The 26,227-nt window shown below is 38.4% G+C and overlaps 1 non-coding gene across 1 annotated transcript; it reads right to left on the reverse strand.

Moving 5' to 3' along the window:
* Positions 1 to 12,414: 12,414 nt before the first annotated feature.
* Positions 12,415 to 12,521, reverse strand: LOC129007066 (U6 spliceosomal RNA). Its single transcript, XR_008492228.1, has one exon. It is a non-coding gene; the product is annotated as a U6 spliceosomal RNA (small nuclear RNA).
* Positions 12,522 to 26,227: the final 13,706 nt, after the last annotated feature.

The raw sequence follows: 26,227 nt of genomic DNA on the forward strand, positions 1-26,227 counted from the left end.
TTGATTAGCAAAGGTGGCATTGTTACGTAGATGAAAACTCCAACAGAGACAATGGATGGTAAACTTTCTTTTTAAACTTTTAAAGGCATCAGACTCTCAATCTCTCCTGGATATGGAGGAAGGCTCAGAAAGGTGAGGGGGCATGGCTGCATTAATGGAGATTCTCTACAGATGCAAATTTTCTCCAGAGGATGTGGAGACGTAGGAAAACTTTTACACTGTTGGTGGGACTGTAAACTAGTTCAACCATTGTGGAAGTCAGTGTGGTGATTCCTCAGGGATCTAGAGCTAGAAATACCATTGGACCCAGCCATCCCATTACTGGGTATATACCCAAAGGACTATAAATCATGCTGCTATAAAGACACATACATATGTATGTTTATTGTGGCACTATTCACAATAGCAAAGACTTGGAACCAACACAAATGTCCAACAATGATAGACTGGATTAAGAAAATGTGGCACATATACACCGTGGAATACTATGCAGCCATAAAAAATGATGAGTTCATGTCCTTTGTAGGGACATGGATGAAATTGGAAATCATCATTCTCAGTAAACTATCGCAAGGACAAAAAACCAAACACCGCATGTTCTCACTCATAGATAGGAATTGAACAATGAGAACACATGGACACAGGAAGGGGAACATCACACTCTGGGGACCGTTGTGGGTTGGGGGGAGGGGGGAGGGATAGCATTAGGAGATATACCTAATGCTAAATGACGAGTTAATGGGTGCAGCACACCAGCATGGCACGTGTATACATATGTAACTAACCTGCACATTGTGCACATGTACCCTAAAACTAAAAGTATAATAAAATAAAATAAAAAATAAAAAAAACAAAAAAATAAAAAAGACTGCTTTGTAAGGCCAGTTCTGTCAGGTGGCTAAGAGAAAGCCATTTCAAAGTATATCAAAGAAATATATTTGGGGGTAAAATATTTCAATTTCCTCCAAGACTATATAAAAGTAAAAGTTACTAAAAGGTTTTTATTGAATGGATAAAGAAACACAGAGGAATATATCATCACTCAAACTGGAAAGGAAGAAATATGAAATGTGCCTAAACCCGGAACAGCAAAGATTCTAAATCTCCCTTGGTTAAATAAGGAGCATAGAAAACACCCTCAGTTCTGATGCAGGTCCTTAACATCTACCTCAACTACTTATACTATGACTATCAATGCTTATTATAATGATAAAAATCCACACAACTTACTTCTAAATAGCAAGTGGAATTTTGACCTAAAGATTGAATGCTCCATTTCTAGATAAGGGCTCTCACTCAGGGGTCACTTCCTTTCAGACTGAGTTTCACTCTATCAACAAACAGTCAGACCATAAACTATTTAAAGAGGTTTATTGCAAGTTAACTATGACTGACCAAAGCCCGAGACACAAGCTTAAGAGGTAGATCCTGAGAACATGCGCCCAAGGTGGTTGGGTTACAACTTGGTTTTGTCAGATATGGTAAGTTCCTCTTCAAAGGTTTAATTTTTGACCTCTTTGTTCTTTGTTCTTGAGATCAACTTCCTAGTCCCTTCTCCTAAGCTACCTGCTTCATAAACAACTTCTCCCACCAGTCCCAATCTGTAACTCATATCTCTTCCTTATTTGGAAGAAGTCCTCTTTGCTCCTGGCTACCCATTCTGTAAACTGCCTCTCCTGCGGAAACAGCTCTTCCTGCCAAAACTACCCTTCTGGTTTTGCCGCGCCCTGACATGTCCAAACATGCCTTGTACCATAAGGGACAGCCTCTCTCTTCCCGCCTAATTAGCCATATTCAATTTTAAATGGTAGCCAATTGTGTCAGTTTGGATTGTGCAGTCCAGCTTCAGCCAATGGGGACACAGAAGCAGAGACTAACGGCACTGGGGGTAAAAACCCCTTCTCTCCTTTGTTCAGTGTCCTCTTGCACTGGCCAGAAATGCAAGCAGCACCCTTCCACAGAAGTAAACTTGCCTTGCTGAGAAATCCTTAGAGTGCTCGTTTCCCTTGTGACTCCGAGCTCTTGTTTCTAACAGTTTCTATAAGTTTTGGGGAGACATAAGACATCAATCATGTTGGCCAGGCTGGTCTCGAACTCCTGGTCTCAAGCAATCTGCCCGCCTGGGATTACCGGCATGAGCCACTGTCCCCAGCCATGCATACTTTTTTTTATAAATGAACACTTTTCCTCTATTCTAAGTGCAAACATTAGAATTGTTGCCTGAAACTTTGTTGCCTTCTCTAGTAAGCACCACTGTATTCTTGACATGGTTTCATTTAAAATTCTCATTTGGTGTAATAAAAAAGAAATTTGACCAGAGGATTTTGAGCTTTTCTTGTACTTCATGTAATATTTTTGAAAAATGATCTGTTCCTCAGCTTAAGAAATAAGTTTTAAATGGGTGAGAGCATTTCCATCCATTTTTTATTTATATTACACTCTTTTACTGGACAGGATTAAAATGACAACCTCTGGCTCTATTTTCTTATTTGGAGATTTTTGAACTGTTCTGTTTGAATGAAACAGTTAAAGTCTAGTGGCCTTTCTATTTTGTCTAGGGCCTGCTCAGAGTTGATAAACAGTTCCAGATCTGAGCAGGAGAGGTAAGTTGTATCTATTCAGTGTTACAACCAAAAAAGTTTATAAATAGCAGGTTCTTTATTGTTGGAATTCATGAAAATGCCACAGAGTGAACCCCAAAATTGGGGCTCAGCCTGGGAGACCACATGGGATCTTGGGTTCCAGTAGGAAAGAACTCAAGAACGAGCTGACAGAATAAAGTGAAAGCAAGCTTATTAAAAAGGAAAGGAAAGGCTGGGCACAGTGGCTCATGCCTGTAATCCCAGCAGTTTGAGAGGCTGAGGCAGGTGGGTCACCTGAGGTCAGGAGTTCGAGACCAGCCTGGCCAACATGATGAAACCCCATCTCTACTAAAAATAGATATACATATAAAAATTAGCTGGGCATGGTAGTTGGCACCTGTAGTCCCAGCTACTCGGGAGGCTGAGGGAGAAGAATCACCTGAATCCAGGAGGCAGAGGTTGTGAGGGAAGAGAGAGAGCCTCTCATATTGTTTTATATTATTTTATACTCAGTACCTGTTTTAAGAACAAAAAAGCAAGGAAGTGAAATCAAAGACAGGCAGCCCGGCACCAGGCCCAAAACCAGACCTGGGCCTGCCTGGCCTAAACCTAGTAGTTAAAAATCAACTCATGACTTAGAAACCAATGTTATTCATAGATTCCAGACATTGTATAGAAGAACATCATGAAACTCGCTGCCCTGTTCTGTTTCTCTCTGACCACCGGCGCATGCAGCCCCTGTCACGTACCCCTTGCTTGCTCAAATTAATCATGACCCTTTCATGTGAAATCTTTAATGTTGTGAGCCCTTAAAAGGATAGAAATTGTGCATTCGGGGAGCTCAGATTTTTAAGGCAGTAGCTTGCGGATGCTCCCAGCTGAATAAAGCCCTTCCTTCTACAACTCGGTGTCTGAGAGGTTTTTTCTGTGGCTCATCCTGCTACAGTTGCAGTGAGCGAAGATCATGCCATTGCACTCCAGCCTGGGTGACAAGAGTGAAACTTCACCTTAAAGAAATATATATATATACAAAAAATTAGCCAGGCATGGTGGTGGGCACCTGCAATCTCAGCTAATCAGGAGGCTGAGGTGGGCAGAATTCCTTGAACCTGGGAGGCAGAGGTTGCAGTGAGCTGTGATCATACCATTGCACTCCAGCCTCGGCAACAAGAGTGAAACTCCATCTTCAAACAAACAAACAAACAAACAAAACAAAAAGTAAAGGAATAAAAGGGTGGCTACCCCATAGGCAAAGTAGCAGTGTGGCTGCTTGGCTATCATACTTATATTAATTCTTGATTATGTGCTGAGCAAGGGATGGATTATTCAGGAGTTTTCTGGGAAAGGGATAGGGAATTCCAGGAACTGAGGGTCCCTTTCTCTTTCAGACCATATAGGGTAACTTGTGAATGTTGCCATGGCATTTGTAAACTGTCATGGCACTGGTGAGAGTTTCCTTTAGTATACTAATGTATTGTAATTAGCATATAATGAATAGTGAGGGTAACCAGATGGTACTTTTGTCACCATCTTGGTTTTGGCAGGTTTTGGCTGGCTTTTTTTTTTTTTCTATTTAATCAGCAGGGTCTTTGTGACCTGTGTCCTGAGAAACAAGTTCTGCTGAATTCCTATTTCAAACATATTATTTCTGTTCAATTATAAAAAAATAATTTTTCATCTGGAGAATGCTGTTTATAGTTTGTATTGTTAAAACAATATATAAGCACAATGTTGCAAATTGAAATTTCCAACATTGTGTTATATATTTGATGATATCATCAAAGATCCAGAGGCAAGTGACTGTTTTCTTAGGCTCTAGAAGACAGAAATCTGGGATGTTTCATTGAACTATATTGTTTTCTCAAATTTCGATATACTTGATTAAAACAATGTATGTTTAGACATTATTGAGGAGTTAATAGGATTATAGTTCTTGCCAGGCTTCCGTCTTGACTGGGTAGGTAAACAAGACTGTGGTTTCTCTATGTCTCCAATAACAAGAGTTTATTGAATACTTACTAAAAGATATTACAGGAGAATATTATGACTCTCCCAGGGTCCCAGAGTGTCATATGCACTTTTACATCCCCAGCTCCTGGCACAGGGCCTGACACAAAGTAGTACTTAGTGCTTTTCTTTTAAATTGCTTTGGACTAATTGAAGAAACACAGAAGGCTTCTTCTCTCACAGTGTTTACAACCTTACTGTATGTAAATATGTACAAAACAAAGAGCTTGAGAACAATTAAAAGAAAAAGGAGGCTGGGCACGGTGGCTCATGCCTGTAGTCCCAGCACTTTGGGAGGCTGAGGTGGGCAGATCATGAGGTCAAGAGATTGAGACCATCCTGGCCAACATGGTTAAACTCCATCTCTAAAAATACAAAAATTAGCTGGGCAAAGTGGCATGTACCTGTAGTCCCAGCTATGCGGGAGGCTGAGGCAGCAGAATCACTTGAACCTGGGAGGCTGAGGTTACAGTGAGCTGAGATCCCACCATTACATTCCAGACTGGCGAAAGAGTGAGACTCTGTCTCAAAAAAAAAAAAAAGAAGAAGAAAAAGGATATATAAGTGAAGGAGGTGGAAAACTTCAAAGTATGAAAGAAGAGGTTGATAAAATCTTTTGACGAAACTACAAATACATTGCATGATTTCCTCACAAGGGCAGGGCCAAGTTGGTGAATGAGAGAATGTTGAGAAGAAAACCAGGATCTGATGGTGGCGCTTGACGACTAAGAGGCTCAGACTCGTAACACAGAACATAAACCTTCCTTCAGCTTTTTCTTCTATGTAACATGAAGTAGCTGACAGCAACTATCCTTCCGTGTATCAAGGTAAGTCTTACTCCTAAAACAAACTCTAGAAATACATCTCTAAGTGGTGTGTGAACAGAAGTAGATTGGAGGGTCAAGACTATACCAAACATTAACAAACTTTCAAGAAACCAAATATGTTATTGCTTTTCAGTAAATAAATGTATTTGAATTACCAACAATGAACATAATGAAGGGAGGAGGTAGCATTTACTACTCACCTGTAAAGAAGCCTTTTAAAAACCAAGAGTTTGTAGCTCATTACCTCTTAAAGTGGATGTGTTGTTTTGCTTTTGCAAATAACGGCATACTCACCAAATATCCAGGTTATTAAATTCCAGTGGCATTGAGTATTTCTTAAGAAAGTTGAGTAAATAAAGGGAGACAAGAAGGCTAGATATTAAATACCTTGTTATACTGAGGATTTCCAAAAGGACAGAAATAAAAATGTTAGCATCATAAATAATATACATAAAGCAATCTATATACCCAGAAAATATGCAAGATAACTCTGTGACAAATCCCTTATAATTACTTGCAATTACTTCACTTGTTAAAAAAAAAAAAAGGTATTTATTTAGATAAGGAAATTCGTACAAATAGCACAAAACTTTAAAGGTCCAGTCTCCCTAAACTTCCAGTAGCCTAGTAGCATCATCTCCTTCCCCAGTTCTTGTATATATTTTCAGAAATATTTTATGCATACTGAAACACATTTTTGTGTGTATACATATACGTATATATACACACAAATACATATGCATTATACATATACTTTTAATTTTTTTTAAAGTTATGAAATATTATAAATATTCAGAAATTGCGTAATATACTAGATAGCCTATGCTGACCCAGATTTTTAAAAGCTTAATATTTTTATATTTATTTCAAATATAAGTTTTTTAAGAAATAAAATGCTGGAGATACAGTTGAGTCCACCAAGAATCCTGTTTTCTTTCCCTTCCTTGAGGTTAACATTATCTTGAAATTGATATAGAAACATACCATCCAAGTTCTTACATTTTTTCTTTTTAAAATTTTTGTGGGTACATAGTAGGTATTTATGAGGTACATGAGATATTTGATACAGGCATGCAGTAAGTAATAATCACATCATGGGAAATGGGGTGTCCAGTCCCTCAAGCATTTATGCTTTGTGTTACAAACAATCCAATTATATTCTTTATTTTAAAATGTACAATTAAATTATTATTGATGATAGTCACCCTGTTGTGCTATCAAATACTACGTCTTATTGATTCTTTCTAACTATATATTTTTTGATACCCAGTAACCATCTCCACCTTCCCCTGACCACCTACTATCCTTCCAAACCTCTGGTAACTATCCTTCTACTCTGTATCTCCATGAGTTGTTTTTGTTGTTGTTTTTTTTTGACACCCACAAGTAAGTGAGAACATGAGAAGTTTGTCTTTCTGTGCCTGGCTTATTTCACTTAACATAATGACCTTCAGTTCCATCCATGTTGCTGCAGATGACAGGATCTCATTCTTTTTTAAGGCTGTATAGTATCCCATTGTGTATATGTACCATTTTCTTTATGCAATCATCTGTTTGATGGACATTTAGGTTGCTTCCAAATCTTGGTTATTGTGAAGACAGCTGCAACAAACATGGGAGTGACAGTATCTCTTTGACATCCTGATTTCTTTTGGGTATGTACTCAGCAGTGGGATTGCTGGATTGTATGGTAGCTCTATTTTTAGTATTTTAAGGAACCTCCAAACTGTCCTCCATAGTGGTTGTACTAATTTACATTCCCACCAACAGTGTACAAGGATTCCCTTCTCTCCACATCCTCATCAATATTTGTTATTGCTTATTTTTGGATATAAGTCATTTGAACTGGGGTGAGATGATATCGTAGTTTTGATTTGCAATCCTCTGATGATCAATGATGTTGAATACTTTTTCATATGGCTGTTGGCCATTTGTATGTTTTCTTTTGAGAATGCTATTCCTTTGCCCATTTTTTGATCAGATTATTAGATTTTTTTCTATATAGTCATTTGAGCTCCTTATATATTCTGGTTATTAATCTCCTGTCAGATGGATAGTTTGCAATTATTTTCTCTCATCCTGTGGGTTGTCTCTTCACTTTGTGGTTTCCTTCACTGTGCTGAAGCTTTTTAACTTGCTGTGGTCCCATTTGTCCATTTTTGCTTTGGTTTCCTGTGTTTGTGGGCTATTAAGAAATTTTTGTTCAGATCAATATCCTAGAGATTTTCCCCAATGTTTCCTTGTAGTAGCTTCATAGTTTGAGGTCTTAGATTTAAGTCTTTAATCCATTTGATATGATTTTTGTATCATGTGAGAGATAGGAGTCAAGTTTCATTCTTCTGCATATGGATATCCAGTTTTCCCAGTATTATTCATTGAAGAAGGTGTACTTTCTCCATGTATGTTCTTGGCACCTTTGTCAAAAATGAGTTCACTGAAGGTGTATGGATTTATTTCTGGGTTCCCTGTTCTGTTCCATTTATCTATTTGTCTGTTTGTATGCCAGTACAATGCTGTTTGGATTAGTATACCTCTGTAATATAATTTGAAGTCCGGTAATATGATTCCCCCAGTTTTTTTTCTTTTTTCTCAGGATAGCTTTGGCTACTCTGGGTCTTTTGTGGTTCCATATATGTTTTAGGATTGTTTTTCTATTTCTGTGAAGAATGTCGTTGGTATTTTGATAGGAATCACACTGAATCTGTAGATTGCTTTGGGTAGTACGGACATTTTAACAATATTGATTCTTCTAATCCATGAACATGGAATACCTTTCCATTTTGTGTCTTCAATTTCTTTCATCAGTGTTTTATAATTTTCATTATACAGATCTTGCACTTACTTGGTGAATTCTTAGGTATTCAATTGTATTTGTGGTTACTGTAAGTTAGATTACATTTTTCATTTCTTTTTCAGGTTGTTCATTGTTGGCATATAGAATTGGTACTGATTTTTATATGTTGATTTTGTATCCTGTAACTTTATTGAATTTATCAGTTCTAATAGTTTTTTGGTGGAGTCTTCAGGTTTTTCCAAATATAAAATCATATTATCTGCAAACAAGGATAATTTGACTTCTTACTTTCCAATTTGGATGCTCTTTATTTCTATTTTCTGGTTGCTTTAGCTAGCACTTTGAGAACTATGTTGAATAACAGTGGTAAAAGTGGAGACATCTTTGTTGCATTCCAGATCTTAGAGGAAAGATTTTCAGCTTTTCCTCATTCAGTATGATACTAGCTGTAGTTCTGTCATATATGGTTTTTATTATGTTGATGTGTGTTCCTTCTATACCCAGATTTTTTAGGGTTTTTATCATGAGGAATGTTGAATTTTGTCAAATGCTTTTCAGCATGAATTAAAATGATCATGTGGTTTTTGTGCTTTATACTGTTGATGTGATGTATCACATTAATTGATTTATGTATTTTGAACCATCTTTGCATCCCTGGGATAAATCCCACTTGGTGATGATGAATGATCTTGTTAATGTTTTATTGAATTTGATTTGCTAGTATTTTGTGAAGGATTTTTTCATCAATATTCATCAGAGTTATAGGTTTGTGGTTTTCTTTTTTGATATGTCTTTGTCTAGTTTTAGTATGAAGGTAATACTCACCTCAAAGAATGAGTTTTGAAGTAGTCCCTTCTCTTCTATTTTTCTGAATAGTTTGAGTAGGATTGGTATTAGTTCTTTAAACGTTTGGTAGAATTCAGTAGTGAAGCCTTCAGGTCCTGCGCTTTTCTTTACTGGGAGACATTTTATTACAGTTTCAATTTCAGTACTTGTTATTGGTCTGTTCAGGTTTTGGATTTCTTCATGATTCAATCTTGGTGGGTTGTATGTATCCAGGAATTTATCCCTTTCCACTAGATTTTCCAATTTCTTGGCATACACTTGTTCATAGTAGCCACTAATGATTCTTTCAATTTTTGTGGTATCAGTTGTAATGTCTGCTTTTTCACCTGTGATTTTATTTGGGTCTTTTTTTCTTAGTTTGGGTAATGTTGTCTTCAAAAAACCAACTTTTCTTTTATTGATCTTCTGTATTGCTTTTTTCACTTTAAATTCATTTACTTGTGTTCTTATCTTTATTATTTTGTTTCTTCTACTAATTTGGGGCTTGGCTTGCTCTTGATTTTCTAGTTCTCTAAAATGCATTATTAAGTTATTTGAAGTTTTTCTTCTCTTTTGATGTAAGCACTTATAGCTATAAATTTCCCTCTTAATACTGCTTTCACTGTATTGCATAGGTGTTGGTATATTGTGTTTCCATTATCATTTGTTTCATGAAAATTTTTAATTTCCTTCTTAATTTCTTCATGGACCCACTGGTCATTCAAGAGCCTATTGCTTAATTTCCATGTTTTGTATAGTTTCCAAAATTTCTCTTGTTGTTGATTTCTAGCTTTACTCCATTGTGGGCAGAGAAGATGCTTGATATTATTTCAACTTTTTGAAAATTTTAAGATTTATTTTGGCCAGGTACAGTGGCTCGCACGTGTAATCCCAGCTCTTTGGTAGGCAGACACAGGTCAATTGCATGAGTCGAGGAGTTTGATACTAGTCTGGGTGAAATGGTAAAACCTTATATCTACAAAAAAGACAAAAACTAGTAAGGTGTCATGGCATGCACCTGTAGTCCCAGATACTTAGGATGCTAAGGTGGGAGGATTGCTTAAGCCCAAGAGGTCAAGGCTGCAGTGAGTTGTGATCATGCCACTGCAACCCAGCGTAGGTGACAGAAACTCTGTCTCAAAAAAAAGACTTGCCTTGTGTGTTTTATGACCTGAAATATGTTCACATATGTTCTATCTTTAAGAATAACCTATGTGCTCAGAAGAAGAATGTGGATTCTCCAGCCATTGAATGAAATGTTCTGCAAATATCTATTAGATCCATTTGTTCTGTAGTACAGAAGTCTAACGTTTCTTTGTTGATTTTTTGTCTGGAAGACCCGTCCAATGCTAAAAGTGGGATGCTGAAGTGGGATGCTATTATTGATGGTATTAAGGTCCATTTCTGTCTTTAGTCTAATAATATTTGCCTTCTATATCTTGGTCCTCCAGTGTTGGGTGCATATATAATTACAGTTCTTATATCTTGTTAAACTGACCTCTTTCTCTTCTTATAGATTTGTTTTGAAATTTATTTTGTCTGAAATATGTATAGCTACTTCTGGTTTTTTCTTTTTTTTGGTTTTCATTGATGTGGAATATCTTTTTCCATCCCTTCCAATCTATGTGTATATTTATCGATCAAGTGGTGTGTTTCTTGTAGGCAACAGATCATTGGGTCTTGCTTTTTCATCCATTCAGCCCTCTATAGCTTTTCATTAGAGGGTTTAGTCCATTTATATTCAATGTTATTATTGATAAGTAAGGACTTACTCATGCAATTTTGCTATTTGTTTTCTGGGTTTTTGTTGGTGGTGGTGGTGGTGTTCTCATCTTTCTCTCCTTCCTTTCTATCTTCTTTTTACCAAAGGTGATCGGTGGTATGACTTAATTTCTTGCTTTTTATTTTTTATGTATCCATTATATGTTTCTCAATTTGAGATTACCATGAGACTTGCAAATACTATTTTATAACCCATGATTGTAAGCTGATAAAAACTTAACACTGTATACATAAACAAAAAGAAAACTAATAAGAACTCTAAACTTTACTTTGTTCCCTGCTTTTTAACTTTTTGTTGTTTTTGTTTATATCTGCTTGTACTATGTGTTAAAAAGTTGTAGTTATTACCTTTGAGTGGTTCATCTTTTAGTCTTTCTACTTAGGATAAGAGTAGTTTAAACAACATAGTTACAGTGTTATAATATTCTGTATTTTTCTGTGTATCCTTATTACCGGTGTGTTTTGTGCCTTCAGGTTTGCTCATTAACGTTCCTTTTTAAAAATTTGTGCTAAAGCACTACCGTTTATTTTTCTTCCATAAGTTATTGGGGTACAGGTCGTATTTGGTTTCATGAGTAAGATCTTTAGTAGCAATTTGTCAGATTTTGGTGCACCCATTACCCAAGCAGTATACACTGTACCCCATTTGTAGTCTTTTATTCCTCACCTGAGCAGTATACACTGCAGCTTATTTGTAGCCTTTTATCCCTTGCCCCCCTCCCACTCTTCCCCCTAAGTCCCCAAAGTTCACTGTATCATAGCTTAGTTCCCACATATCAGTGAGAACATACGATGTTTGGTTTTCCATTCCTGAGTTACTTCACTTAGAATAATAGTCTCCAATCTCATCCAGGTCACTGCAAATGCCGTTAGTTCATTCCTTTTTATGGCTCAGTAGTATTCCATCATGTAAATATACCAGTTTCATTATCCACTTGTTGATTGATGGCCATTTCGGTTGGTTCCACGATTCTGCAACTGCAAACTGGGCTGCTATAAGCATGCATGTGCAAGTATCTTTTTCATATGTTTTCTTTTCTTCTGGGTAGATACCCAGTATTGGGATTGCTGAATTAAATGTTAGTTCTACTTTTAGTTCTTTAAGGAATCTCCACACTGTTTTCTATAGTGGGTTTACTAGTTTACATTCCCACCAGCAATGTAGAAGTGTTCCCTGTCCACTGCATTCATGCCAACATCTGTTTTTTGATTTTTTGATTATGGCCGTTCTTGCAGGAGTAAGGTGGTATTGCATTGTGGTTTTGATTTGCATTTCCAAGATCATTAGTGATGTTGAGCATTTTCTCATATGTCTCTTGGCCATTTGTATATCTTCTTTTGAGAATTGTCTATTTCTGTTCTTAGCCCACTTTTTGATGGGATTGTTTTTTCCTTACTGATTTGTTTGAGTTCCTTGTAGATTTTAGATATTAGCCCTTTGTCAGATATATAGAGTGCGAAGATTTTCTCTCACTGTGTGGGTTGTCTGTTTACTCCGCTAACTGTTCCTTTTGCCATGCAAAAGCTCTTTGATTTAATTAAGTCCCAACTATTTATCTTTGTTTTCAATACATTTGCTTTTGGGTTCTTGGTCATGAAAAAATATGAATGCTTTACGAATTTGCATGTCGTCCTTGCGCAGGGGCCATGCTAATCTTCTCTGTATCATTCGAATTTCAGTATATGTGCTACAGAAACAAGCATGTTCTTTTCTAATTGAAATAATCCCTGTAGCATTTCTTGTAGAACAGGTCTGGTGTTGATGAAATCTTCCAGCTTTTCTTTGTCTGGGAAAGTCTTCATTTCTCCTTCATGCTTAAAGGATATTTTCACCAGACATACTATTCTAGTGTAAAAAATGTTTCCTTCCACACTTTAGATATATCATGTCACTCTCTCTGGCCTGTAAAGGGTTCCACTCTAAAGTCTGCTTCCAGATGTATTGGAGCTCCATTCTATCTTATTTCTTTTCTGTTGCTGCTATTAGGATCCCTTCATTATTTTTGACCTTTGGGAGTTTATTAAATGCCTTGTAGTAGTTTTCTTTGGGTTAAATCTGCTTGGTGTTCTATAATATTCTGATACTTGAGTACTGGTATCTTTCTCTGGGTTTGGGACATTCTCCTATATTATCTCTTTGAATAAATTTTCTACCCCCTTCTCTTTCTCTGCCTCCTCCTGAAGGCCAATAACTCTTAGATTTGCACCGTTGAGGCTATTTTCTAGATACTATAGCTATGCTTTACTTTTTTTTCTGTCTCCTCTGTGTATTTTCAAATAGCTTGCCTTCAAGCTCACTAATTCTTTCTTCTCCTTCATCAATTCTGATATTAAGAAACTCTGATGCATTCTTCAGTATGTCAGCTGCATTTTTCAACTCTATAATTTCTGCTTGATTCTTTTTAATAATTTCAACCTCTTTGGTAAATTTATCTGATTGAATCCTGAATTCTTTCTTTGTGTTATCTTAAATTTCTTTGTGCTTCCTCAGCATAGCTATTTTGAATTCTCTGTCTGAAAGTCACACCTATGTGTTTCTCCAGGATTGGTCCCTAGTACCTTATTCAATTCATTTGGTGAGGTCATATTTTCCTGGATGATCTTGATGCTTATAGATGATCACCATTGTCTGGGCATTGAGTAGTTAGGCATTTATTGTAGATGTCACAGTCTGAGCTTATTTGTACCCAACCTTCTTGGGAAGGCATTCCAGTTATTCAAAGGGACTTGGGCCCCAAAACCAACAATGCTGTGGTTCTTGCAGACTCAGAGTTACTGCCTTGGTAGTCTTGGATAAGATTTGGAAGAATTCTCTGGGTTACCAGGGACAGACATTGTGATTTTCCCTTACTTTTTCCCAAACAGAGTCTCTCTTTCTTTGTGCTGGGCCTCCTGGAACTAGGGGTGGGGAAACACAAGCACCTTTGTGGCCACCACCAATAGGACTGTTTTAGTTCAGGCCTGAAGCCAGCACAGCACTAGTCTCACCCAAGGCTCACTGTAACAACTACCTGCCTAAGTTTGCTCAAGGCCCTAGGGCTCTACAATCAGCAGGTGGCAAAGCCAGCCAGGTTTGTGTCCTTCCCTTCAGTGCAATGAGTTCCCCCAGGCCCCAGGTGGGTCCAGAGATGCTGTCTGGAGCCAGGGATAGAAGTCGAAACCTTTAGAAATTTACCTGGTGTCCTAGTCTACTGTGGCTAAGCTGGCACTCACATCACAAGACAAAGCCCTTCTCACTCTTCCCTCTAAAAGCCCAAGTGCTCTTCAGTCAGCTTGTGATGAGTGCTGCCAGGCCTGAGACTCACCCTTCAGGGCAGTGGGCTCTCCTCTGGCCCAGGCAGGTCCAGAAAAGCTGACCAAGAGCCTAGACCTGGACTCGAAGACCCCAAGAGCCTGCTTGGTGCTAAACCCCACTGTGGTTGAGCTGGTACCTAATGTGCAAGACAGAGTGCCCTTTACTTTCCCCTCTGCTTTGCTTTAACAGAAAGAGTCTTTCGCCATAACCACCACAGCTGGGAATGTGCTGGGTCATACGTGAAGCCAACAGGTCTGAGAATCCAGTGCTTACAGTGTATTACCTGGGTATTGCTGTTGGTTATTCAAGGTGCAGGGGCTCTGTAGTCAGCAGATGATGAATCCTGCCAGATGACACGGCAGCACTGAGTTCAACATAAAGTCCCCAGTCACTGTGCTCTTCTTCTCCCAAGTGCGTGATTTTTCTGTGCCATGCGGCTGCTGCCAGAGGGTGGCAGAGGAGTGGCACAAGCACTCCCTTAGCTTTCCTGGCTGGTGTCTCAGTAGGTCTCATGTTTCCCCAGTCCACTGGGTTCAGCACTATATCTTGCCTAGAAATTGCAGTCCATGTGGCCTAGACTGCACCTCAAGTTCACTTAGGGCCCCCAGAACACTAAAACCTGCGGTGGCAAGGCTTGCCAGAACTCAAGCTCTAACCTCTGGGATGAGTGATTCCTCTCTTGCTAGGGCCAGTCCAAATTCTTCCTCCATAGGTGGACATCAGCTGAGCACAGCCTGCCTCTGCTCTTCACTGTGACACGGCAGCACCAAGATCAATGCAAAGCCTCACAATCGCTGCACTCTCCCTCTCCAAACAGCACAGATTCTCCATCACCACTGCAAGGGGATAGGGGAGGGGTGGTGTAGGCAATGCAAGACTGTCTTTCCTGCCCTTTGCAAAGACTCTTTCAGCAATATAAAGTTAAACCCAGGTATTGTGATTGCTCACCTTTTTTGGCTCTTATAATGGTGCTTTTTATGTGTAGTTAGTTGTTAAAATTTGGTGTTCCTGTAGGGTGGGGAATGAATAGTGTAGACTTCTATTCAGCTGTATTGCTCTATACTCCTTGTTCAATTTTTCTTATATTTTTAGCATTTTAAAATATTGGTATGAGAAGTGAAATACCACCATCATAAAAGTCAAAAGTAGGTTGCAGTTATCATTTGGCCAGGTGCCTGACAGCAAGAAAACAACATTGTAGACAGAGAAACAAGTGGCTTTTGGTGTGCTATAGTTAAGACATTTGGGGCTGAGCACAGTGGCTCATGCCTGTAATCCCAGCACTTTGGGATGCCAAGGTGGAAGGATTGCTTGAGGCCAGGAGTTAGAGACCAGCCTGGCCAATATGGTGAAAACCATCTCTTCTAAAAATACAAAAATTAGCTAGGCATGGTGGCACATGCCTGTAATCCCAGCTACTGGGGTGGCTGAGGCAGGAGAATTGCTTGAACCTGGGAGGTGGAGTTTGCAGTGAGCTGAGATCATGCCACTGCACTCCAACTTGGGTGACAGAGTAAGACTCTGCCTCAAAAAAAAAAAAAAAGAAAGAAAGAAAGAAAAGAAAAAAAAGACATTTGGTGCAACTACTGTCTTTGATAACTTGGAATCCAGGTCAAATGCTTTCCAAGTCTGTCACAGGCACTGTACAGGCAACAGATTATTACAATTCACTGGCAGTTCTGCTGATTTTCGGAAAGTATTACCAACAAAGAAATGAGTTCAGGCAAGAATAGACTTCTTTCAAATGCCGACTAAGAATTTTCAGTCAAACACAGAAAACCCTGGGGCAAACATAAAATTAAGTCTGTTACCTTCCCATATAACTTATCATTTTCGATGATCTTAGGGGAACAAGCATTATATTGAGGGAGATAAGAATATGTAAGGCATGTGCCCCTCAGAAATTGGGAGATGTAGAAGTTTTCTGCCCTGGCTAGGGGTATATTTTATCACTGAAATTGTTTAGAATTTCCAGAGTATGGAGAAAATAAACAGCAGCCCATCTTTTGATCTGTTTTCCTTTTAAATTCTCTATGGCCTTCACCTTGGGCCACCTCCAATGCCTCCTCTTCTTTAATGTGTCACTGGAACACAGAAGTCAGAAAATAAAGGAGGTACAGTTTAAGAAAACTGTCGATGAGGAATTTTCAATGTGATCATTGGAACAACCAACAGGAAGTAAATGGATTAGAAGCCTACAACATTTTTGAGAACATTATACTACCAAAAAAAAAAAAAAAAAACCCAAAAGTTTGACTTGCAAAATTCCATGATTGTTTCAGCCTTGAAGTACCAAAGAATGGTTTACTCTCTAATGTCCACTTCATATGTGACCCAAGATGAAAACGGATAAAGAAACTCTCAGAGGGCAAGACAAGGACCCTGGAGAAAAATAGAAAAAGGAATTACTCTACAAGAGAATAGAACCAGGACCAGGTATGGTGGCTCATGCTTGTAATCCCAGCCCTTTGGGAGGTTGAGACAGGAGGATCACTGGAGGCCAGGAGTTCAAGACTAAGCTGAGTAGCATCATGAGATCCCATTTCTACAAAAATTCAAAAAATTTGGCAGGTGCGGTAATGCATGCCTGTGGTCCCAGCTACTCAGGAGGCTAAGACAGGAAGTTCACTTGAGCTGGGAAGGTTGAGGCTGCAGTGATCTATGATGGTGCCACTGCTTTCCAGCCTGGGTGACAGAGCAAGGTCCTGTCTCTATTTAAAAAATGGAGAGAAAATAAAGAGAGAGTAGACCGAGGTACAGGCAGATGGGCGAAGCAAGCAACTTACCTCTCTACCAGGCAAGGAGTCTGCAGTGACCAGCTGCCAGCATTTGATAACTTCTACGGGTCAATGAAGGGAGAGCCATTGCGGTTCTTCCCCACTATCACATTCTCTGTGTGTCTACGTTATAGTCTAGGAGGACAGAATGACAACAATTCGCCTTCACAGGTTGCCAGGCCACGAGGACACATGCTCAGACCCAATAGAGACAACCACATCTCATCCAGAAACTGTGGATTTGAACTGTTTGCCATAACTGGCTGAGACTTTGAATTGTCTATCTTGTGAAATGAATGTTCTATGGCTGAGAAGAAATACGTGCACAGATATTTGGATGGCCAGTAAAGGAGACCACAGCATACAGCTGTTGTCTCTCCAAATACACTTTTTCTTTCAGAAATCATAGCTTCCTTGTGACTACATTTTGCAGCTCGCATGTGACTAGGGTTTTATAGAATGCTAGCAGAAATGATGCGTGAAACTCCTTGCTCACTTTCTTAAAAGGAAATAGCTATCTGATTCCTCTTGTCTTTTCTTTTCCTGCCATCTGGCATGTGACCTTGCTCATCATCTAGCTTTGATCATGGAGATGAGGACTATGCCCCTAGGTTATGGCAGAACAAAAGGTAGAAAAGACTGAGTTCTCAAATGACAGATCTATCCCACCAAGCTGGACCATTACACAGACTTAGTTATGTGAGAAAGGTATGTGAACTTAAATTATTTCTGCCAGAGAATTTTAGGTTCTCATTGATATAGCAGCTTGGTGTTCACCGCAATCAGTGTAGTAAGTATAGTTCTAGTTCATTCATCTTAACTGCCTATGAGTACCCAGATTTATTTGTTTCCTTATTTACAATGTTTCCCATTTATAGCTCTTACGGAAAATGCAGCATTGTCCATCTTTCCAGACATGTCTTTATACACCTATGAGAGTTTTTCTAAAGCTGTGCTGAACAATACAGTATCCTTTATCCACAGGTGTGATTCAAATTTTAATTATTGAAAATATAAAAAACAAAGCATTCATTTGTTATACTAACCATACTTCAGGTACTCATTAGCTCTGTTAGTCACCTGAGCTGTGACTACGCTATTGGACAGTACTAATAGAAAACATTTCCTTGAACAGTGGTTTGTAGTTCTCCTTGAAGAGGTCTTTCACATCCCTTGTAAGTTGGATTCCTAGGTATTTTATTCTCTTTGAAGCAATTGTGAAAGGGAGTTCACTCATGATTTGGCTCTCTGTTGGTCTGTTATTGATGTACAAGAATGCTTGTGATTTTTGCACATTGATTTTGTATCCTGAGACTTTGCTGAAGTTGCTTATCAGCTTAAGGAGATTTTGGGCTGAGACAATGGGGTTTTCTAGATATACTATCATGTCATCTGCAAACAGGGACAATTTGACTTCCTCTTTTCCTAATTGAATACCCTTGATTTCCTTCTCCTGCCTAATTGCCCTGGCCAGAACTTCCAACACTATGTTGAATAGAAGTGGTGAGAGAGGGCATCCCTGTCTTGTGCCAGTTTTCAAAGGGAATGCTTCCAGTTTTTGCCCATTCAGTATGATATTGGCTGTGGGTTTGTCATAAATAGCTCTTATTACAAATGGAAGAACATTACATGCTCATGGATAGGAAGAATCAATATCATGAAAATGGCCATCCTTCCCAAGGTAATTTACAGATTCAATGCCATCCCCATCAAGCTACCAATGACTTTCTTCACAGAATTGGAAAAAACTACTTTAAAGTTCATATGGAACCAAAAAAGAGCCCGCATCGCCAAGTCAATCCTAAGCCAAAAGAACAAAGCTGGAGGCATCACACTACCTGACTTCAAACTATACTACAAGGCTACAGTAACCAAAACAGCATGGTACTGGTACCAAAACAGAGATGTAGATCAATGGAACAGAACAGAGCCGTCAGAAATAATGCCACATATCTACAACTATCTGATCTTTGACAAACCTGACAAAAACAAGAAATGGGGAAAGGATTCCCTATTTAATAAATGGTGATGGGAAAACTGGCTAGCCATATGTAGAAAGCTGAAACTGGATCCCTTCCTCACACCTTATACAAAAATCAATTCAAGATGGATTAAAGACTTAAATGTTAGACCTAAAACCATAAAAACCCTAGAAGAAAACCTAGGGATTACCATTCAGGACATAGGCATGGGCAAGGACTTCATGTCTAAAACACCAAAAGCAATGGCAACAAAAGCCAAAATTGACAAATGGGATCTAATTAAACTAAAGAGCTTCTGCACAGCAAAGGAAACTACCATCAGAGTGAACAGGCAACCTACAAAATGGGAGAAAATTTTCGCAACCTACTCATCTGACAAAGGGCTAATATCCAGAATCTACAATGAACTCCAACAAATTTACAAGAAAAAAACAAACAACCCCATCCAAAAGTGGGCGAAGGACATGAACAGACACTTCTCAAAAGAAGACATTTATGCAGCCAAAAAACACATGAAAAAATGCTCACCATCACTGGCCATCAGAGAAATGCAAATCAAAACCACAATGAGATACCATCTCACACCAGTTAGAATGGCAATCATTAAAAAGTCAGGAAACAACAGGTGCTGGAGAGGATGTGGAGAAATAGGAACACTTTTACACTGTTGGTGGGACTGTAAACTAGTTCAACCCTTGTGGAAGTCAGTGTGGCGATTCCTCAGGGATCTAGAACTAGAAATTCCATTCGACCCAGCCATCCCATTACTGGGTATATACCCGAAGGACTATAAATCATGCTGCTATAAAGACACATGCACACGTATGTTTATTGCCGCATTATTCACAATAGCAAAGACTTGGAACCAACCCAAATGTCCAACAATGATAGACTGGATTAAGAAAATGTGGCACATATACACCATGGAATACTATGCAGCCATCAAAAATGATGAGTTCATGTCCTTTGTAGGGACATGGATGAAATTGGAAATCATCATTCTCAGTAAACTATCGCAAGAACAAAAAACCAAACACCGCATATTCTCATTCATAGGTGGGAATTGAACAATGAGAACACATGGACACAGGAAGGGGAACATCACACTTCGGGGACTGTTGTGGGGTGGGGGGAGGGGGGAGGGATAGCATTGGGAGATATACCTAATGCTAGATGACGAGTTGGTGGGTGCAGCGCACCAGCATGGCACATGTATACATATGTAACTTACCTGCACATTGTGCACATGTACCATAAAACCTAAAGTATAATAATAATAATACTAATAATAATAATAAAATAAAAAAATAAAAATAAATAAAAAGAAAAAAAGACAACTGAAAAAGAAAAAGAAAAAGAAAAAAAAGAAAACATTTCCATCATCACAAAGAATTCTTTTGAACAGCACTGCTCAAGGATATAAACCTAGTCGTAAAATTTCTAAGTCATAGAATATGAACATCTTCAGTGTTACTACGTAATGACAAATAACTTACCAACATGATTATAGCAATTCATAGCAGCTTATACAAGTTTTCACTTGCTAACAGCTTCACCTATACGATACTATGAAACTTTTCTTTTTGCCATAGAAATGGATGTGAATTATGACTGAGCAACTTATTGTTTATTTAACTTCCATGTGCTTACTCTATATCCATTATTCTATTAGGTGCTTTTGGCTTTTTCTCAAATATTTACAAGAGTTATTTCTCTATTCTACATACAACCCTTTTGTTGGTTAGATGATGTGCAAATATCTTCTCTCCATCTACAGCTTATGTTTAAACTTTGTTGGTAGTGTTTTGGTTTTGAACCAAAGACGCTGATAATTTTAATTTAGTCACAACTCTCTCTTTTTTACATTAAGGTGTAGGATTTCATTTCTTAATTAAACAATCCTATCTTGCATCAAGTTAATAAAGATATTTTCATCTAAAATATTAAAGTTTTACTAGTAACATTGAGATCTTTAATCCATATGGAAGGTATTGTATGTCACATTGGGTAGAAATTTAATTTTACTTTCTACCATCTGGAGAGCTAATTGTCCAAATATCATGTATTGAATAATCTATCTTTTGCACTTTGGTGTGTACTGCCAACTCTGTCATCACCAAATTCCCTTATCTTCATAGGTCACTCTCTGAAATATCTATTTCAATCCACTTGTCTATTTGTTTAATCTTCCCATCATAACATGATGTCTCATTTCCTAAATTGATAAGTTTTAATATCTCAAAAGATGATTCACTACATTCTTTTTCTCTTTCTTCAAAATTATTTTGTCTGTTCTTGATACTTTTGTTTTTCCATATGAATTTTAGGATCTATTTATCAGTCTCAAAGACATACTGTTAGGATATTATGGTAGGCTAGAAAATATCCTCTCCTGCCTCAAGACATTCCTGTCATAATCTTTGGAACATGTGAATTTTTCCTTATTTGGAAAAAGGGTCTTTGCAAACATGATGAGGTTAAGGATCTAAAGATGGGAACATTATCCTGGATTATCTAGATGGATTACAAATGTAATTGCATGCATCCTTGTAGGGGGGGAGGCAGAAGGAAATTTAAGCACACACACGTGAGAATATGACATGAAGACAGAGGCAGACTGGGGTGATGCGGCCACAACCCAAGGGATGACAGTCTGCAAGGAACAGATTCTCTCCTAGAGCCTCCAGAGGGAACATGGCCCTCTCAACATCTTGATTTCAGTGCAGAGATACTGACTTTGGACTTCTGAATTTCAGAAATGTGAAAGAATAAATTTCTGTTTAAGCCACCAAGACTATGGTGATTTGTTACAGCTGCCATAGGAAAGTAATGCAAATTTTGGTACCTGGAAGTAGAGTGCTTCTGCAACAAATACCTAAAAATGTGGAAGTAGATTTGGAATCTGACACTAAACAGAGTTGGGCAGAGTTTTGTGGTGCATGATAGAAAAAGCATTGATTGCCTTACACATACTTCTGGCAGAAATATGGATGTTAAAGGGGCCATTGTACGACCCCAGAAGAAACTGGTAACACAGTAGAAAATGTCTATATCATCTTAAAGATATATTATCATAAACAGAATGTTTGTAGACATGTGAATGTTGAAGACACTGTTGTTAAGTTTCCAAAGAAAATAAGGAGCATGTTATTGGAAAAGGGAAGAAAGATGCTAACTGTTATCAAGTGGCAGATAACAGCCAAATTGTGTTCCACTATCAGGTAGAAAGTAGAACTTGTACTTTCTATATGGATGAACTTGGATATTTATCTGAGAATATTTTCAAGTGATGTGTTGAAGGTGCAGTCTGATTTCTTCTTGCAGTTTATACTAAAACGTGAGAGGAAAGGGATAAATTGAGAAATGAAATATTAAGCAAAATGGAACCAGAACTCGATAATTTGGGAAATTCTCAACCTATCCAGATTGCAAAAGATGCTAAAATAGGAAGAGTCACCAATAAGAAAGTGTGCTTCAGAAAAACCAAAAGTGGGGTTGGATAACATTTGATAGTGCTGAAGAGATTGGCCATGTAACTCATGGATCACTTCAAACATCTCAGCAGAAGCTGAGAATAGAGATGTGATTTTCCAGGGAAGATTTGTTTATGAACCTCTTGATTAATGGCATGAATCCTCATAACACACATAGGCAACCCACAGAATTTTTGAGAATGCTATGCCCGAAGAAACACTGTCTGGTGGGACTAAAGTAACTACCAGATGGAAACACGCTAATAAAACTATTCAGCTACAAGCATATGCCACATTAAAGAAAAAGGAAGAATGACTGAGGGAAGAGCTTTGGGTCTAGAGGCTGGTGCTGCAATCACAGGGAAATAAACCAGAGCCAGGAACCCTCAGGAAATTACTTTCAGGTCTTGAAACCCAATGGAATTTGTTTATCAGACTTTGAAATTGCTTCGGACAAATGACCCCTTTATTCTTTCTATTTTCTACCTTTTGGAATGCAAATGTCTGTAACTGTTACACTATGCCTGTCTCACCATTGTATTTTACAAGCAGGTAACTTATTTTCTAATTTCACTGATCTACAGACACAAATTTTGAGATGCTTAAAGTGATCCGTGGGTTACATGCCTAATCTCTTCAGCACTATCACATTTTGACCCAGGACAGATCATACTCAGAGTTTCACCTATACCTGATTTTTTATTTTTTTATTTTTTTGAGATGGAGTCACTCTGTCACCCAGGCTGGAGTGCAGTGGCACGATCTTGGCTCACTGTAACCTCTGCCTCCCAGGTTCAAGTTATTCTCCTGCCTCAGCCTCCCATGGACCTGGGACCATGTGCCAACATGCTGGGCTAATTTTTGTATTTTTAGTAAAAACGGGGTTTCACCATGTTGGCCATGCTGGTCTCAAACTCCTGATCTCAAGTGATCTGCCCACCTCGGCCTCCCAAAGTGCTGGGATTACAGGCATGAGCCAGTGTGCCCCACCCATACCTGATTTAGATGATGAGATTTGAGACTTTTTTTTTTCATATATATGTGTCTCTCTCTATATATATATAATTATACTTTAAGTTCTAGGGCACATGTGCACAACGTGCAGGTTTGTTACATATGTATACATGTGCCATGTTGGTGTGCTGCACCCATTAACTAGTCATTTACATAAGGTATATCTCCTAATGCTATCCCCCCCTCACCCCCCACCCCACAACAGGCCCTGGTGTGTGATGTTCCCCTTCCTCTGTCCAAGTGTTCTCATTGTTCAACTCCCACCTATGAGTAAGAACATGCGGTGTTTGGTTTTTGGTCCTTGCGATAGTTTGCTGAGGATGATGGTTTCCAGCTTCATCCATGTCCCTACAAAGGACATGAACTCATCATTTTTTATGGCTGCATAGTATTCTATGGTGTATAGGTGCCACATTTTCTTAATCCACTCTATCATTGTTGGACATTTGGGTTGGTTCCAAGTCTTTGCTATTGTGAGTAGTGCCGCAATAAACACACCTGTGTATGTGTCTTTATAGCAGCATGATTTATATTCCTTTGGGTATGTACCCAGTAATGCGATGGCTGGGTCAAATGGTATTTCTAGTTCTAGATCCCTGAGGAATCACCACACTGTCTTCCACAATGGTTAAACTAGTTTACAGGCCCACCAACAGTGTAAAAGTGTTCCTATTTCTCCACATCCTCTCCAGCACCTGTTGTTTCCTGACTTTTTAATGATCACCATTTTAACTGGTGTGAGATGATATCTCATTGTGGTTCTGATTTGCATTTCGTTGATGGCCAGTGATGATGAGCACTTTTTCATGTGTCTGTTGGCTGCATAAATGTCTTCTTTTGAGAAGTGTCTGTTCATATCCTTTGCCCACTTGTTGATGGGGTTATTTTTTCTTGTAAATTTGTTAGAGTTCATTGTAGATTCTGGATATTAGCCCTTTGTCAGATTAGGAGGTTGCAAAAATTTTCTCCCATTCTGTAGGTTGCCTGTTCACTCTGATAGTAGTTTCTTTTGCTGTGCAGAAGCTCTTTAGTTTAATTAGGTCCCATTTGACAATTTTGGCTTTTGCTGCCATTGCTTTTGGTGTTTTAGACATAAAGTCCTTGACCATGCCTATGTCCTGAATGGTATTGCCTAGGTTTTCTTCTAGGGATTTTATGGTTTTAGGTCTAACATTTAAGTCTTTAATCCATCTTGAATTAATTTTTGTATAAGGTGTAAAGAAAGGATTGTGTTTCAGCTTTCTACATATGGCTAGCCAGTTTTCCCAGCACCATTTGTTAAATAGGGAATCCTTTCCCCATTTCTTGATTTTGTCAGGTTTGTCAAAGATCAGATAGTTATAGATGTGTAGTATTATTTCTGAGGGCTCTGTTCTGTTCCATTGGTCTATATCTCTGTTTTGGTACCAGTACCATGCTGTTTTGGTTACTGTAGCCTTGTAGTATAGTTTGAAGTCAGGTAGCGTGATGCCGCCAGCTTTGTTCTTTTGGCTTAGGATTGACTTGGCAACACGGGCTCTTTTTTGATTCCATATGAACTTTAAAGTAGTTTTTTCCAATTCTGTGAAGAAAGTCACTGGTAGCTTGATGGGGATGGCATTGAATCTATAAATTACCTTGGGCAGTATGGCCATTTTCATGATATTGATTCTTCCTATCCATGAGCATGGAATGTTCTTCCATTTGTTTGTGTCCTCTTTTATTTCATTGAGCAATGGTTTGTAGTTCTCCTTGAAGAGGTCCTTCACATCCCTTGTAAGTTGGATTCCTAGGTATTTTATTCTCTTTGAAGCAATTGTGAATGGGAGATTGCTCATGATTTGGCTCTCTGTTTGTCTGTTACTGATGTATAAGAATGCTTGTGATTTTTGCACATTGATTTTGTATTCTGAGACTTTGCTGAAGTTGCTTATCAGCTTAAGGAGATTTTCGTCTGAGACAATGGGGTTTTCTAGATATACAATCATGTCATCTGCAAACAGGGACAATTTGACTTCCTCTTTTCCTAACTGAATACCCTTTATTTCTTTCTCTGCCTGATTGCCCTGGCCAGAACTTCCAACACTATGTTGAATAGGAGTGGTAAGAGAGGGCATCCCTGTCTTGTGCCAGTTTTCAAAGGGAATGCTTCCAGTTTTTGCCCATTTAATATGATATTTGCTGTGGGTATGTCATAAATAGCTCTTATTATTTTTAAATACATCCCATTAATACCTAACTTATTGAGAGTTTTTAGCATGAAGGGCTGTTGAATTTTGTCGAAGGCCTTTTCTGCATCTATTGAGATACAAGAATATCCAGAAATTGAATTCAGCTCTGCACCAAGCAGACCTCATAGACATCTACAGAACTTTCCACCCCAAATCAACAGAGTATACATTCTTCTCAGCACCACACTGCACCTATTCCAAAATTGACCACATAATTGGAAGTAAAGCACTCCTCAGCAAATGTAAAAGAACAGAAATTATAACAAACTGTCCCTCAGAACACAGTGCAATCAAACTGAACTCAGGATAAAGAAACTCACTCAAAACTGCTCAACTACATGGAAACTGAACAACGTGCTCCTGAATGACTACTGGGTGCATAACAAAATGAAAGCAGAAATAAAGATGTTCTTTGAAACCAATGAGAACAAAGACACAGCATATCAGAATCTCTGGGACACATTTAAAGCAGTGTGTAGAGGGAAATTTATAGCACTAAATGCCCACAAGAGAAAGCAGGAAAGATCTAAAATTGACACCCTAACATCACAATTAAAAGAACTAGAGAAGCAAGAGCAAACACATTCAAAAGCTAGGAGAAGGCAAGAAATAACTAAGATCAGAGCAAAACTGAAGGAGATAGAGACACAAAAAACCCT

This window comes from Pongo pygmaeus, chromosome 8 (genome assembly GCF_028885625.2).
Source record: "Pongo pygmaeus isolate AG05252 chromosome 8, NHGRI_mPonPyg2-v2.0_pri, whole genome shotgun sequence".
NCBI classification, from domain to species: domain Eukaryota; kingdom Metazoa; phylum Chordata; class Mammalia; order Primates; family Hominidae; genus Pongo; species Pongo pygmaeus.